The sequence below is a fragment of the Topomyia yanbarensis genome, chromosome 2, assembly GCF_030247195.1.
Source record: "Topomyia yanbarensis strain Yona2022 chromosome 2, ASM3024719v1, whole genome shotgun sequence".
Taxonomy (NCBI): domain Eukaryota; kingdom Metazoa; phylum Arthropoda; class Insecta; order Diptera; family Culicidae; genus Topomyia; species Topomyia yanbarensis.
The window spans coordinates 344852667-344867147 of NC_080671.1; the positions used below are offsets into that span (position 1 = coordinate 344852667).

The 14481-nt window shown below is 33.8% G+C and overlaps 1 protein-coding gene and 1 long non-coding RNA gene across 5 annotated transcripts in view; one reads left to right on the forward strand and one right to left on the reverse strand.

Moving 5' to 3' along the window:
• LOC131684135 (uncharacterized) overlaps window positions 1-6349 on the reverse strand; it is a 385715-nt gene extending 379366 nt beyond the window's left edge. Inside the window, exon 1 of one of the 3 annotated variants that reach the window (XM_058966716.1) lies at window positions 5563-6349. The gene's annotated coding sequence lies outside the window, so the exon portion shown is untranslated. The remainder of the gene's footprint in view (window positions 1-5562) is intronic. The other 2 variants (XM_058966715.1, XM_058966717.1) reach the window with 2 other exon arrangements.
• The window catches only part of LOC131684141 (uncharacterized), a 93514-nt gene that overhangs the window by 51473 nt on the left and 27560 nt on the right, over window positions 1-14481 (forward strand). The gene's annotated exons all lie outside the window — the stretch shown is intronic.

Consider the following 14481-nt stretch of genomic DNA (forward strand, 5'->3'; position numbering starts at 1 on the left):
ATTGGCAGCACTGCAGTTCGTGTGTTCGTGAAAATCAATCACATGTTTTCAATTTTTAAAGAATCTGATGTTGAAGGAATTTGTGTTTTAAGATTGATACGATACAAACCTTTTAAGCTTTTTGAGTTTTTAAGTATTTTAAGTTAAGTTTTTAAGTTTTTAAGTTTTTAAGTTTTTAAGTTTTTAAGTTTTTAAGTTTTTAAGTTTTTAAGTTTTTAAGTTTTTAAGTTTTTAAGTTTTTAAGTTTTTAAGTTTTTAAGTTTTTAAGTTTTTAAGTTTTTAAGTTTTTAAGTTTTTAAGTTTTTAAGTTTTTAAGTTTTTAAGTTTTTAAGTTTTTAAGTTTTTAAGTTTTTAAGTTTTTAAGTTTTTAAGTTTTTAAGTTTTTAAGTTTTTAAGTTTTTAAGTTTTTAAGTTTTTAAGTTTTTAAGTTTTTAAGTTTTTAAGTTTTTAAGTTTTTAAGTTTTTAAGTTTTTAAGTTTTTAAGTTTTTAAGTTTTTAAGTTTTTAAGTTTTTAAGTTTTTAAGTTTTTAAGTTTTTAAGTTTTTAAGTTTTTAAGTTTTTAAGTTTTTAAGTTTTTAAGTTTTTAAGTTTTTAAGTTTTTAAGTTTTTAAGTTTTTAAGTTTTTAAGTTTTTAAGTTTTTAAGTTTTTAAGTTTTTAAGTTTTTAAGTTTTTAAGTTTTTAAGTTTTTAAGTTTTTAAGTTTTTAAGTTTTTAAGTTTTTAAGTTTTTAAGTTTTTAAGTTTTTAAGTTTTTAAGTTTTTAAGTTTTTAAGTTTTTAAGTTTTTAAGTTTTTAAGTTTTTAAGTTTTTAAGTTTTTAAGTTTTTAAGTTTTTAAGTTTTTAAGTTTTTAAGTTTTTAAGTTTTTAAGTTTTTAAGTTTTTAAGTTTTTAAGTTTTTAAGTTTTTAAGTTTTTAAGTTTTTAAGTTTTTAAGTTTTTAAGTTTTTAAGTTTTTAAGTTTTTAAGTTTTTAAGTTTTTAAGTTTTTAAGTTTTTAAGTTTTTAAGTTTTTAAGTTTTTAAGTTTTTAAGTTTTTAAGTTTTTAAGTTTTTAAGTTTTTAAGTTTTTAAGTTTTTAAGTTTTTAAGTTTTTAAGTTTTTAAGTTTTTAAGTTTTTAAGTTTTTAAGTTTTTAAGTTTTTAAGTTTTTAAGTTTTTAAGTTTTTAAGTTTTTAAGTTTTTAAGTTTTTAAGTTTTTAAGTTTTTAAGTTTTTAAGTTTTTAAGTTTTTAAGTTTTTAAGTTTTTAAGTTTTTAAGTTTTTAAGTTTTTAAGTTTTTAAGTTTTTAAGTTTTTAAGTTTTTAAGTTTTTAAGTTTTTAAGTTTTTAAGTTTTTAAGTTTTTAAGTTTTTAAGTTTTTAAGTTTTTAAGTTTTTAAGTTTTTAAGTTTTTAAGTTTTTAAGTTTTTAAGTTTTTAAGTTTTTAAGTTTTTAAGTTTTTAAGTTTTTAAGTTTTTAAGTTTTTAAGTTTTTAAGTTTTTAAGTTTTTAAGTTTTTAAGTTTTTAAGTTTTTAAGTTTTTAAGTTTTTAAGTTTTTAAGTTTTTAAGTTTTTAAGTTTTTAAGTTTTTAAGTTTTTAAGTTTTTAAGTTTTTAAGTTTTTAAGTTTTTAAGTTTTTAAGTTTTTAAGTTTTTAAGTTTTTAAGTTTTTAAGTTTTTAAGTTTTTAAGTTTTTAAGTTTTTAAGTTTTTAAGTTTTTAAGTTTTTAAGTTTTTAAGTTTTTAAGTTTTTAAGTTTTTAAGTTTTTAAGTTTTTAAGTTTTTAAGTTTTTAAGTTTTTAAGTTTTTAAGTTTTTAAGTTTTTAAGTTTTTAAGTTTTTAAGTTTTTAAGTTTTTAAGTTTTTAAGTTTTTAAGTTTTTAAGTTTTTAAGTTTTTAAGTTTTTAAGTTTTTAAGTTTTTAAGTTTTTAAGTTTTTAAGTTTTTAAGTTTTTAAGTTTTTAAGTTTTTAAGTTTTTAAGTTTTTAAGTTTTTAAGTTTTTAAGTTTTTAAGTTTTTAAGTTTTTAAGTTTTTAAGTTTTTAAGTTTTTAAGTTTTTAAGTTTTTAAGTTTTTAAGTTTTTAAGTTTTTAAGTTTTTAAGTTTTTAAGTTTTTAAGTTTTTAAGTTTTTAAGTTTTTAAGTTTTTAAGTTTTTAAGTTTTTAAGTTTTTAAGTTTTTAAGTTTTTAAGTTTTTAAGTTTTTAAGTTTTTAAGTTTTTAAGTTTTTAAGTTTTTAAGTTTTTAAGTTTTTAAGTTTTTAAGTTTTTAAGTTTTTAAGTTTTTAAGTTTTTAAGTTTTTAAGTTTTTAAGTTTTTAAGTTTTTAAGTTTTTAAGTTTTTAAGTTTTTAAGTTTTTAAGTTTTTAAGTTTTTAAGTTTTTAAGTTTTTAAGTTTTTAAGTTTTTAAGTTTTTAAGTTTTTAAGTTTTTAAGTTTTTAAGTTTTTAAGTTTTTAAGTTTTTAAGTTTTTAAGTTTTTAAGTTTTTAAGTTTTTAAGTTTTTAAGTTTTTAAGTTTTTAAGTTTTTAAGTTTTTAAGTTTTTAAGTTTTTAAGTTTTTAAGTTTTTAAGTTTTTAAGTTTTTAAGTTTTTAAGTTTTTAAGTTTTTAAGTTTTTAAGTTTTTAAGTTTTTAAGTTTTTAAGTTTTTAAGTTTTTAAGTTTTTAAGTTTTTAAGTTTTTAAGTTTTTAAGTTTTTAAGTTTTTAAGTTTTTAAGTTTTTAAGTTTTTAAGTTTTTAAGTTTTTAAGTTTTTAAGTTTTTAAGTTTTTAAGTTTTTAAGTTTTTAAGTTTTTAAGTTTTTAAGTTTTTAAGTTTTTAAGTTTTTAAGTTTTTAAGTTTTTAAGTTTTTAAGTTTTTAAGTTTTTAAGTTTTTAAGTTTTTAAGTTTTTAAGTTTTTAAGTTTTTAAGTTTTTAAGTTTTTAAGTTTTTAAGTTTTTAAGTTTTTAAGTTTTTAAGTTTTTAAGTTTTTAAGTTTTTAAGTTTTTAAGTTTTTAAGTTTTTAAGTTTTTAAATTTTCAAATATTTCTTTAGTTCAGAAATTAAAGTAGAGTATTTTCCATTTTGAGTGAGTTTTGCATTCTGTCATTCGGTTGTTTGATCTCAGACTTAATTTTAGATCCAAGATTTCGGAACAATAGTTCCAGATCTTAAATTAAATTTTAAATTACAGACCTGATTTTTTGTTATTTCAGGATCAAGATTCCTTACCTATTATAATAGATCGTTAAGTTTATATTTTCAGATTTGGGATTTCCGAATTTAGGATTTTACATTATAAATATGATTTCATGTTTTGAATTTCTGAATTTGGAAACTGAGATAATATATATTTTAAAATACAGGATGTTAAAGCCCTGTATGTACTTCGTATTCTATACTCCAGATTCTGAGGATTCGATTACGGATTCAAGACTCTAGATTTTGGGTGCAGATGTGCTGATATTTCAGGATCTAAAGTGAATACTTGATGTCAAGGTTGTAGAATTGTTATTCTTGATTACTTGTTTTCACGTGCTGATTTTCTTTGGTTTTGCATTACACATTTCTTTCTCGATTGTGAATTTCAAATTCTAGATCCTTCATAACATCCTAGAATTTGAATTTGAAATTGAGTCAACGCTGGTGATGATGGGTAGAGCGAAAGAAACAATTAATGCCACGACACTATGTTAACCGTGTTTGCAAATGGAGCTTGAATGTACGAATAATTATGTTCGAGAGTGTATATAAAAGTGAACTGGAAACGCTCACAACACAAAAGAAAGCATAGTGTTTGAACGGACAAGCTCAGTCGCTTGTTGAACGGCACTGGGTAGCGTAGCCCATTACACTGCCTGTAGAGGTACAGGCAGTGTAATGGACTTCTCACTCAGCTACACTGGCTGTGAAAACACCCAGCGCAGCGATCTGCTCAGCCTGCCGTACAACAGGCAACTGAGCTTGTCCGGCCAAATCCGTTCTTTAAATAGTCGATGATGACGTCATTCATAGATGTGTAGCGCACTAGGTACACAAATCTGTCGTACCGGACTTGGGAAGCGCTATCTTCTTAAATGCGCGATGTTTTGACTAGGTTGTACATTATTTAAATTTTTAATGCCAGGATATAAAAAATCTATGGGTTTAACTATTGGAATCTATTCTTAGAAGTATTTCGGGGCGATATGTGCAAAAAAATTGAAAAATTATCGTGACATTGCTGAATTATATGCGTTTAAAATTGGACCACTTTTCGTTACATACCATTTTGGTAGAATTTGCAAAGTGCCAAAGTGCCATAATCCCCATATCGAAAACAAAGACGTAGTCCTACGCCAAAAAACCATATTCTGCATTGCATAGTTGCGATAACAGTTTTATGCCTGGATTTCAATTTTTAAATCTGCATTTCACGAGGTTGATTTAAAAATCAACCTCGTGAAATGCAGATCAAATTAAACGATAAGAATTCTGCTGATTCCGATTCCTAATTTATCTTACGGTATCAGGATTAATTTACCAGACTCTAAATTTTGGATTTTGAATTGATGATTTCACATTGCTGTTCATTTCAGATTTTTTGAACACAGATTCTAAGATTTTTGCCTTTGGATTTCTTGGATTTTGGATTTTAAATTCTGTACTACTTACACCGAAATTGCAGTCTCTGGATGATGGATGCTAGATTCTAGACCCAGTACTTTAGCTTCTTGATCATAAATCCTAGATGTCACACTCAGACACTTCGTATGCTGAATATTAAATTCTAGATTGCGGATTCTGGATTACAGTTTCGATATTCGAAACGGATATATATATATATATATATATATATATATATATATATATATATATATATATATATATATATATATATATATATATATATATATATATATATATATATATATATATATATATATATATATATATATATATATATATATATATATATATATATATATATATATATATATATATATATATATATATATATATATATATCAGCTTGGATTTCAGAATAGTTTTCATATTAAGAACACTAGTTTTTGGATTATTGATTTCAAATCGCAAACATGTTTTTCCTTTATTATTTTATAGATTAAGAAAACAAAAAAAACCCTATGTTATACGTTCAAACAACATTAAATTACCAAGGGATCGGAATATAGAACGGTTTATTTTTTGCCATTAAATTACAGATAAAATTAATAAGAAACAAATAACAAATAAAGGGCGGCACTTTAATGTCATTATCGGTGCAATTATTTGGGATTGCTAGCATCTTAAATACTCCACTCAATATTGAAAGCCACAAGCACTTCGATATTTGACTCATGATTGTTCTTCAGAACCCATGCCACTAATAAAGTTGATAATGAAGACATGAACATCGCACTTTTTCTAATGCTGTATTAATATTCTTTATTCAATCCAGGAGATTTTTTTTATATAATTGAAATTGAATTTCAACTATACTTATGCAGAAATCATTAAAACTTGTGCGATTTGTAATGCAATATCACAGGCAATTTGAAACCACAACTTTTGCCTCGTTAAATTGAAGAGCGAAGCAGATCGAACTACAATACAACAACTACGAAGATATTAAAAAACACTTACAAGCTCACCTCCATCCAATCAAACATCACTGAAGATTTGTCGAAACATTGAGCACCGCTTTAAATCGCCTTCAATCAAAATAGCAATAACACAGCTCCAACCCGGCATGGCCACGGGCCCAAGGACACCACTGAAACCACCCAGATCAAAAGCACCGTTAAAAAAAACTTTTCTCGAACGAATCGACCGTTATTTCCGAAGATCTCTCTTTACTACCCGTCACTCGTCTTCTCTTATCCCACTCAATCGTCTAATGATTATGTTTCTTCTTCACTACGGCACGGACTGAACAACACCCACCGGGTGGCACCGGTGTCACGTGGCCGATTCAAGACCCTGTCGGGACCTGTCCATCACTCTTCGCAGCAGTACCAGAAGGCAACGGTGAAAATGGCATAAATGACGACCGCACTCAGAAGCGCAAACGTCAAGATCACACAAAACAGCATCACTTGCTTTTCGTCTTCTCCGTTCGTTCGCCTTTCAGCCGGACCTCGCTTATTAATTTCGGACCAACGAATGCATCAGCACACCGTTGGACTCGCGGCGGTCAAATAATGCACTTCCACAGTAATTATTGGACGTGGACTGGCTTCGCCGTGCTTGGGGCACCAAATGCGTTTGCGTTCTGTAACTGTCGCCAGAAATTCTTTCTCACTTTTAAACCACTACACTGCCGTCAGGGTTTTGGGTCCAAGTGTTTCACTTCACCACACGGTGCTTGTTTATTTACTCGAGCGTTGGTTGTTATATTTTTTTTACTCTTCTGCGATGCTTCGTTACCACTGCTGAGCTGTTGTAGAACTCCGCCTCAAAGACCTATGTCACAGGTTCAAAATATCCAACCTTAGAGGAGCTGCACAAATTGAAAGAATAAATTCCTTCAGGTCAACGTTATCAATTTTACCGCCTGCTGGATTCTCACTTCTCCACCATCATCATACACAGCTATTGTCCCTAATGGCGAAGGTAAAGGGGGTGGCGTTATGGCTGATAGTAGGCTGATTGGGTTAGCGTGAGCGCGCTTCAATGTTGGCAAAAATGAGGTATGTGCCAGTTTGTTTCAGCGCTGCCAATGTCAGATACCGTTCTATGGTCTCAGCAAAAGATTAGAATGCTGTTGTTAAAAGAAAAGCAATGAAAAAAGTTCACGTGGTTTTCTTAGAAAGAAGCCATCTATAATTCATCGAGAGTTTTATGACTTGTAATATTTGCCATTGCAAAATTTGAGCTTTTATGGCTCTCTCGAAACCATTTCGAAAATTTTAAACATATGAACTTTTCTAAATTCATCGACTTCGAAATTACGTACACGATACATAGCACAAACACTATAGAGTTCGCAACCCAAAAAAGGTGGAACTACAATTTCGATAGAAGATAAAATTTTTCGGTAGTATTTGGCATTGGAAACTCAAATTCAGATGGGTTTCACAAAAAAACCACTAAGGAAATTATCATAAAACACAGATTGTTTGTGTTTTTTTATGATCCGAAAAGTTACTATAATGTATATTTTTAAACAATTATTTTGAGTCCAGTAACGCTTAAGACAGGATGTGGCATGCATTTTAAACTGAAAAGATCAGCCGACAAAACTGCTGCAAGATCTAGTTTTAAAATTTTCAGTATTTGGGTGCAAACCAACTTTTCTCCACTGCTTGTAGCTGCGGTCTACTAGGAGGTTGATAACAGTTTATTTTCTTTGTCCGGACAAAGGGTTCCCGCTCCCATGTCGAAAGAAGCGACTGAAAACAGGAGTCCTCAAGACAAGGCGTAGTGACATAAGGGAGAGATCATGACAACCCAATCAAAGTTAAACCAACTTCAAAGGATGGTCTTGATGGCGATGACTGGTGCGTTCACGACAACACCAACTGCTCAGGGCCGGCGAAACACTTTTTTCCCGAGCGGGAAGTAAAATTCGTAATGATTTCTACTCGTAGTGGTGAAAGTTCAGACATGAAGTATGTAGGTTAAATTGAAAATTTCCGGATAATACCTAGTAGCTATTTGGAAATACCCTTCGTTAACGTGTGGCTGTGTGACCGACGCCTTAGCGAAAATGTGTTTGTTGATAACTGATGCTACACATGCCCTACAGCTAAGTACCAATTATTCTATTCTTTCAAATGTCGTTGCATTAAGTTTGTGTTTCCTCTGATAAAATCTTATTTGCGCAGGTAGCCTCTCTGGCTTAATGGAGATCGATTTGAATATTTATCCGATGGCAAAATAATGCCGATAAATCTCCTTTTCGATTTAAATAATATTCATCTAATACAACAGGCCCCTGGAAGGTCTACTTCCGGACCGAATATAACCCATTTCACATCATCGATATATCGCGTAAACTAACTAAACAACACTCGGCCGTGTATGGAGAAGTATCTTGCCTACGTACCCGCCTTGGAAGTGGAAAGTAGAGATTGATGGTGTAGTCTCCGACATGGGCCAATTGCGAAATATGGAGTTGGCTCCTTCCAGAACCCATTGCTTCAATCAGTGAAAATTCTTATTTGTACGTTCAGCATAAATCGAGGAGTAGGGTAGACGAGCCCTTATTCATCCCATTAGTCAGGATGTCACACTATTTCGATTGTAACTCGGCTAAAAGTGATTGGATTGCACTTAAATAGTTATCAGCATGCTTGCTTCGTTCTTAAGAAGCAGGAACAGAAAGAATCTGGTTTGGAATATGTAAAATTCTCACGTTTGAGCAAAGTGAAAATCCGAGTACAAGGATAAATACAGGAGCTAAGATGAGTTAGGGCACTGTAACCCTACAAGAACTTATTTTCAATCGATCTCATGTCGACTTGTCGAGCCTTTCGCCGGACCTACTCTTCCAAACTATGTTCTTTTGAACGGGACTCGTCAACCTGTTCGAACAATTGGGCTACCCAATGTAGAAACGTAGATACCACGACTAATTTCTACGCTCCCTTGTCCACTAAAGAGCGAGAGTCTAACAATCCCAGTGAGAGAACATGTTCTAATGTGTCGTCTCGGAAATCTTAGAAACTAACAGGAATTTCCTCATCAAAAACCTCAAGTGTCCCTATATTGCATTTCCATGATTTTCCGACGTAGATCTTCCGCAATTTTAACATTTTGCGCCATGGCCCAGTTAATCCTCGGTACCAGACATTGAAGTTGGCGGTTGTCAGACAATATGTTCATGACTACTCTACCACCGCTACGGTTGCCACTCATCCGGGTTTGACGGGTTTTTCGGGAGAGATGCGCGGGCCTCCGGATTTTATATCAATTTCTCCGTGTTGGTGGGAAGAAGTGTAATTCTTTTTAAATATTTTTTGAAATAAATTGATTCTCTGCAAAATATTTGTTAAAATTAAAAGTTTACTACTACTCTGGTTCAGATTTAGTTTGCCCGACTAACCCTTTGTTTCAAGGTGGCAAAGATGAGTTCATCAAATATTTCTGATTTCTTTCACAAACCAATGAAAATGAAAAACAAATCCAATTTACTACAATTCAAGGAAAGCAATATTTCGCTTCCCACTAAGTTGCTCAAAATGGTGTAAAAAGTTATTTTGTTGAAGTTTTACCAATTCACTTATCTTTTGGTGCTGTTTATCTGCAACTGCACCAAGGTATGGCGGATTTGTTCTAATCCCACTGGCTAAGTCAACATCAATTCTTCCAATATTGTTGCTACTCCTGCAGCGACCCTTAACTGCTGGCTAGGGAGGTGAGTTTTGCCCCTTTGTTCGGACCTCTGCTGATTCATAACCGCCACCACATAGTGCTTCCCATGTGATGCCACTGCCCTACCTTCATTGCTCCCCTTTTCCTATGAATTGTAGAGGAGAGCAATGCTGGTTCGATTTATCTTCCACAGCGAGAGTAGCTAGTGCTTTTGTATTCTTGGCACTTAGCCAACGAAGGGAAATACTATACCTGATTAAACCTACAAAACTGTTCTCAAATGTGAAAAAAATATTCCTTTTTTTAGCGCCATGGAAGAATTGTGCGCACTAAACTTGGCAAAAACATAGCACCCTATGGTGATCTTCAGTTCATTTTAGTAATTTTCTAATCACCATTGCTAAAATCCATTACAACTTACAGAAGGAATGAAAGATTGCATACTTGTATCTCTTTTGCTCGATAAGCAACCAAAAAGCGAACTGCTTTAAAATGTTGAGCAATCGATTTGATTTCTTTGAGCAATTTCTGGCTAGTTGTGACCGGCAGTGCTTTTATAGAAGAAACTTGTCTGCTTCTATGTAATGATATATTTGTTTTCATCGATAGATGTACACATATTTAGCCCTGGAAATGAAAGGCGATAGCTCTACTGTACATCCCATTTCAAGAATGTCTGTTCCTACACGTACATTCTGAGGCCGCCTTCCTATACAATAAGCCCCGCGCAAATACATCCACGTATCAATTGGATAGTTGTAATATATTCGCACTTCCAGAATGAAAAATATTTTTATTCTGGCACGTCTTTATAAAAAGGTAAAATTATGTAGGTTTCTGTGAAGAATTCTCCTCCATCGGTGAAATTATTGCATCAGCTACTCAGGTGCAGATGGTGCTGTAGGCTCTAAGCGGAACGTACGGGCGTATTTTTTGGCAAAGTTGTGACGATAAGTCTCTATGCAAAATCACGCTTTTCTAGCGATATTTCAACCTACTAACAAGTAACTCAACAGGAAAAACGACCTACTAAACAATTGACTTCATTTTTCTGTTGAATATAGTTAATATCACGGCAAAACTTTGAAAAATATTGGACGATGACGACAACACGTCCGGGCGATTCGCCAGTGGTGCCACTTCTAATTGATTCCAAATTCTGTCCAGTTTCACCCAAGATTGGATTTATCATAGTACTCGACCTCAATTGGTGTGCCTAATGATTGAAACAGCTACGCGTTCACTATATCCGAAACAATCGAATCAAAACAAGAAATTTCTCCGGCGGAAGCATAACCGGCTTGATTATCGACACTAAGATTAAACGTCAGACGAAATGAAATCCGGCGCAATCAGCAGTGGAATTGTACGCGAAAGGGTCCTATATGGACCTTTTTGAATGTCGGATCGCCCGATTTTTTAGAAAAATATACACAACGCTACAAACGCAAATGCAAAACTTAATAAATACTGAAAACGCGGTTATTGGCACGGGTTTGTCGACGAATTAACGAGAGAAATAACGTTTCATCTGGTAGCTTGGGCTTGTATTCTATTCAACCGTTGCTCGCACTAAGCATTGTAGTGCGCATATCTCTGTAGCGTTCGTTAGATGATGACAGCTATACATCGTTATCTGCCTTTTATGGGTACCCAATCATGCCGGTATTACTGAAAATAAATGGACGGAAGAATTGGCTAAAGCGACTTCTTTGGTCTAGCATCAGTTCTACCACCGTCGGTAGGTTGGATAAAGCACAAGAATTGCTCTTATTTTTACCATTTTTTTTGTTAACCATTTTTGTTAACGACCTATTGAGTCAATTTGTCAACAGTTTTTTCGGCATTTAATTAGCAAGGGACTGGAAGGTGAAGTATATTTTTCAATATTTAGAGCCATAGTACTCAAGGGAGAGCAAGGTGTTGAAAGGAGAAAGTTTAGAAAAGCGTGGAAGGATCATATATGCAAGCTTAGAGCTCACCGGCGACTTAACCTTTTGTCTGCTACCGTAGGGGTCAGGGTCTTTTGGCATTAGAAATGCGAATCACCTGAGTCTACGGCATGTCCGAACAAGCGTAAAGTAACTTGTTACTTCATGCTGTCGGAACCGACAAAAAGTTAAGTCACGGTAAACTTCCACACTAAGCATTTGCGACGTTGAAACTCATTGAATGAGCCAGTTTTGTTTGTTCCCTCACCAATTGCCTGCCTGAGTGATTTTATTTTATCGACTATTGTGACTGTCTCAGCGTGTGTGACAATATGGTCACATGTGTTGCTGATTTGCACGGTTATCATGAAAAAAAATGTTTGTTGTGCACTTAAGAGTAGGACAACGTGCAACAACGCGGAAAATGGAAGGTGGACCAACCTACTCATCCCAAATGTGTTGGTGTGTGTGCATAGGAAACATGGAGAGGGGAACTTTCATTTGAAGCAGTTGTTGTTCGGACACGGAAGCTTCCGGAAGTACCTGCATCGGCTTGGACATGTTTCGTTAACCCCTTTTCCCGGATGTGGTGAACGTGCAAGATACGCCGGTATACGTGAGCTTCGAATGCCCTAGGTACGAAGAAGTTCGAATGGGTATGCGTGGTGTGACAATCGACGTTATTGTCGAAGAGATGTTCCACGAAGAAAATATCTGGGCTGCGGTCAACAGAGTAGTATCAGAGCTGCAGAGGAAATGGAGAAAAGACCAACAAAGCAGTGCCGCCGAAGTGAAGCAACAATTCCGAATCGAAAAAAAATCCACCGCCGTAAAACTCTTCACCGGAGTAGACTAGATCCCCGCAGACCAATTGAATAGTAGCACCGGATTTGGATCAACGTGGCGCCAGCGAATCGGACGCCAGACTCCACCGGAATCGCCGAACCAACCTCGACTCGTGGTAGCTCGTGAGTAAGCTAGATCAGCCACCGGGAACCGGATCGAACAGCCAGCTGCGGGTCGTTGGAGCGCCTGTAAACCGGAAGCTACACTCCACCCTGAATCGCTTGACAGATCTCGACACATACTGGCTGGCCCGTTGGAGAGGCTAGGTTCACCGTCGGAGATTAGATCGAGTAAATCGGGACGAAGCGGGGAAGTAAATGGCCAATATAATATTCTAAAATCTTGATCTGCTTTATAACATAAGTAGAATAGTGGGTCATAAAATAACCCAACAAAAAATTTAGCTGGATAATGTTCAGAACAGTTGTTGTTCAGCTTATTCCTTCGTAATAAAGGCTTATTCAGCTTTCGTTGTTTGTTGGGAAATTGAAATTTGTGTGCAATTTCCAAGTCGAACTGAAACAGGAAGTCAGTGTTAACCGCAAAGAGTCAGTGTTAACCTCGAAGAAGCGCAAAACTGAGGCTCCACCAAAGGCGCCAGCAGATCACGCTACGGTTCTCTTAGTCCTATTCAATTTTAAACACTCCACTGTCGATGTCAGCTTTATTGGATAAATTTGGTAGTACTTCGTAAAAAACTTGTCGCCAGTAATGTCGGTCAGGAGACAGGATAACACAATTCCGAGCTTATCTGGGAGAACTTTCGAGATATCTGTCACGGCTGAATATTTCTGCGCTCTTACAAAATCTTTAGAATACTTGGTGTCGATTAGGTGTAGTCCGACTAAGTTCAATGTGTCTAATTTGATGCGGGAAGTCGGAGTCTTCGATAACGAGTCTTGTTGGACATTCATTTTACCATCGGTTGGGTTTTTTTCAGGAAAGCTCCAGGCACGTAGCCAGAGGGAGGGCTAGGGGGCTAAAGCCCCCCCCCCCCCGAAATTTTTCAAAAATAAATTTAAGAAGCAACATGTTTTTCGGTAACTCGTAAAAAAATGTATCTTGTTTGGATTCAACAAATTAATGGGAGAAAGGTGAGGAAGATTGCTATTTGGAACCACTGAAGACATCGGTCACGATATCTACTCAGTATGCCGAGTCTGATAACACACTTCCTTTCATATTGTGTGACTCGTCGGAGGAACAAAAGAAACTGTTACTCTAATTCTTGCTGGGGTGATCCGTCGGATGATTGAATCGCAGAAGCAAGAAGTGGTGCTCCAGCCAAACGTTGAGGCTACTGACTTCCGGAATTTTTTGCATAACCGAATTTTATGATGGGAAATATTTGCTGAAGGTGAAAATAGAGGTTATGCTTACGAACTTCGCCTTTAACGAGTTCTACCTTGTCAGGTATTCAGTACTTATGTTATTCAACAAATTACCCCAGGCGAAACCAGTCATTTTGCAACTTGTAACACGTGGTTGATTCTCATATATATGGATGATGAGAAAATCAATGTTCGGCTACAAGATCTGATACCACTTACTTGAACCGCGGACGAACGACCACGAGGTAAACAAACAATAAACAAACTTAACTTATTTGAACCGTGGCCATTAAAAGATTCCTGTCACATTTGGAAAAAATGGAACTTATTATAAAGGACACATCTAGGAATTAGACGGGCAGGGTCAGCTAGGATTTCGTCTTAGCTGACCCTACACGTACAAAACGCAATGCGATAGTATCATTATACACGTTACATCTTTGCACATCCATAGTATCCAATACGATGATCTGGAAAACAAACAATTGCCAAATTTGTGGCTGCTGTTCATATAATATTGACGGCAAAAACTGCGTCTAGTATCTCAAAATTAACAGTCAGCATCATCATTGAGGAAATCGACACTGGTGGCCCGTAAGGGCCAAAACAAATATGAGTCAGATTTTCGCGAGCATGGACATGGCAGTTACCACGATAATAATACGGAAGTGTACAAGATAGATATGAACGACCACCAAGACGCAGTTGGTTATGAAAAATATTTCTCAGTCAGTAAACAGGTCAATCGCACGAGATCTGTTGGACAACCATTAGCGTTTTATCATTTTCATTGTTTACATCGTGGAAATATATTAAAGACTCAAGGCTTCATTTAGCTAATGCATTGAACCGACTCAAATGAATGAATTATATAATAAAAATTTAGAAGTTTCATAGAAAACTTAGTACAAAAACTGTCCCAAAACTAACATTTATCGCTAGTGATGGCATCCAACAAAACTCATTTTATGCTAGATATTGGCCTGAATAAAGAAAGTTAGTCAAATCATACGCAAATTGGATTTCTGTAATAGATTAGAGCACTGTACGCTTAATATAAACGTCAGGCATCTCACACAAGCGTGCTAAACAAAAACATTTCAATTAGCTGATGACATAGTTGTAGCCGAGACGACAGT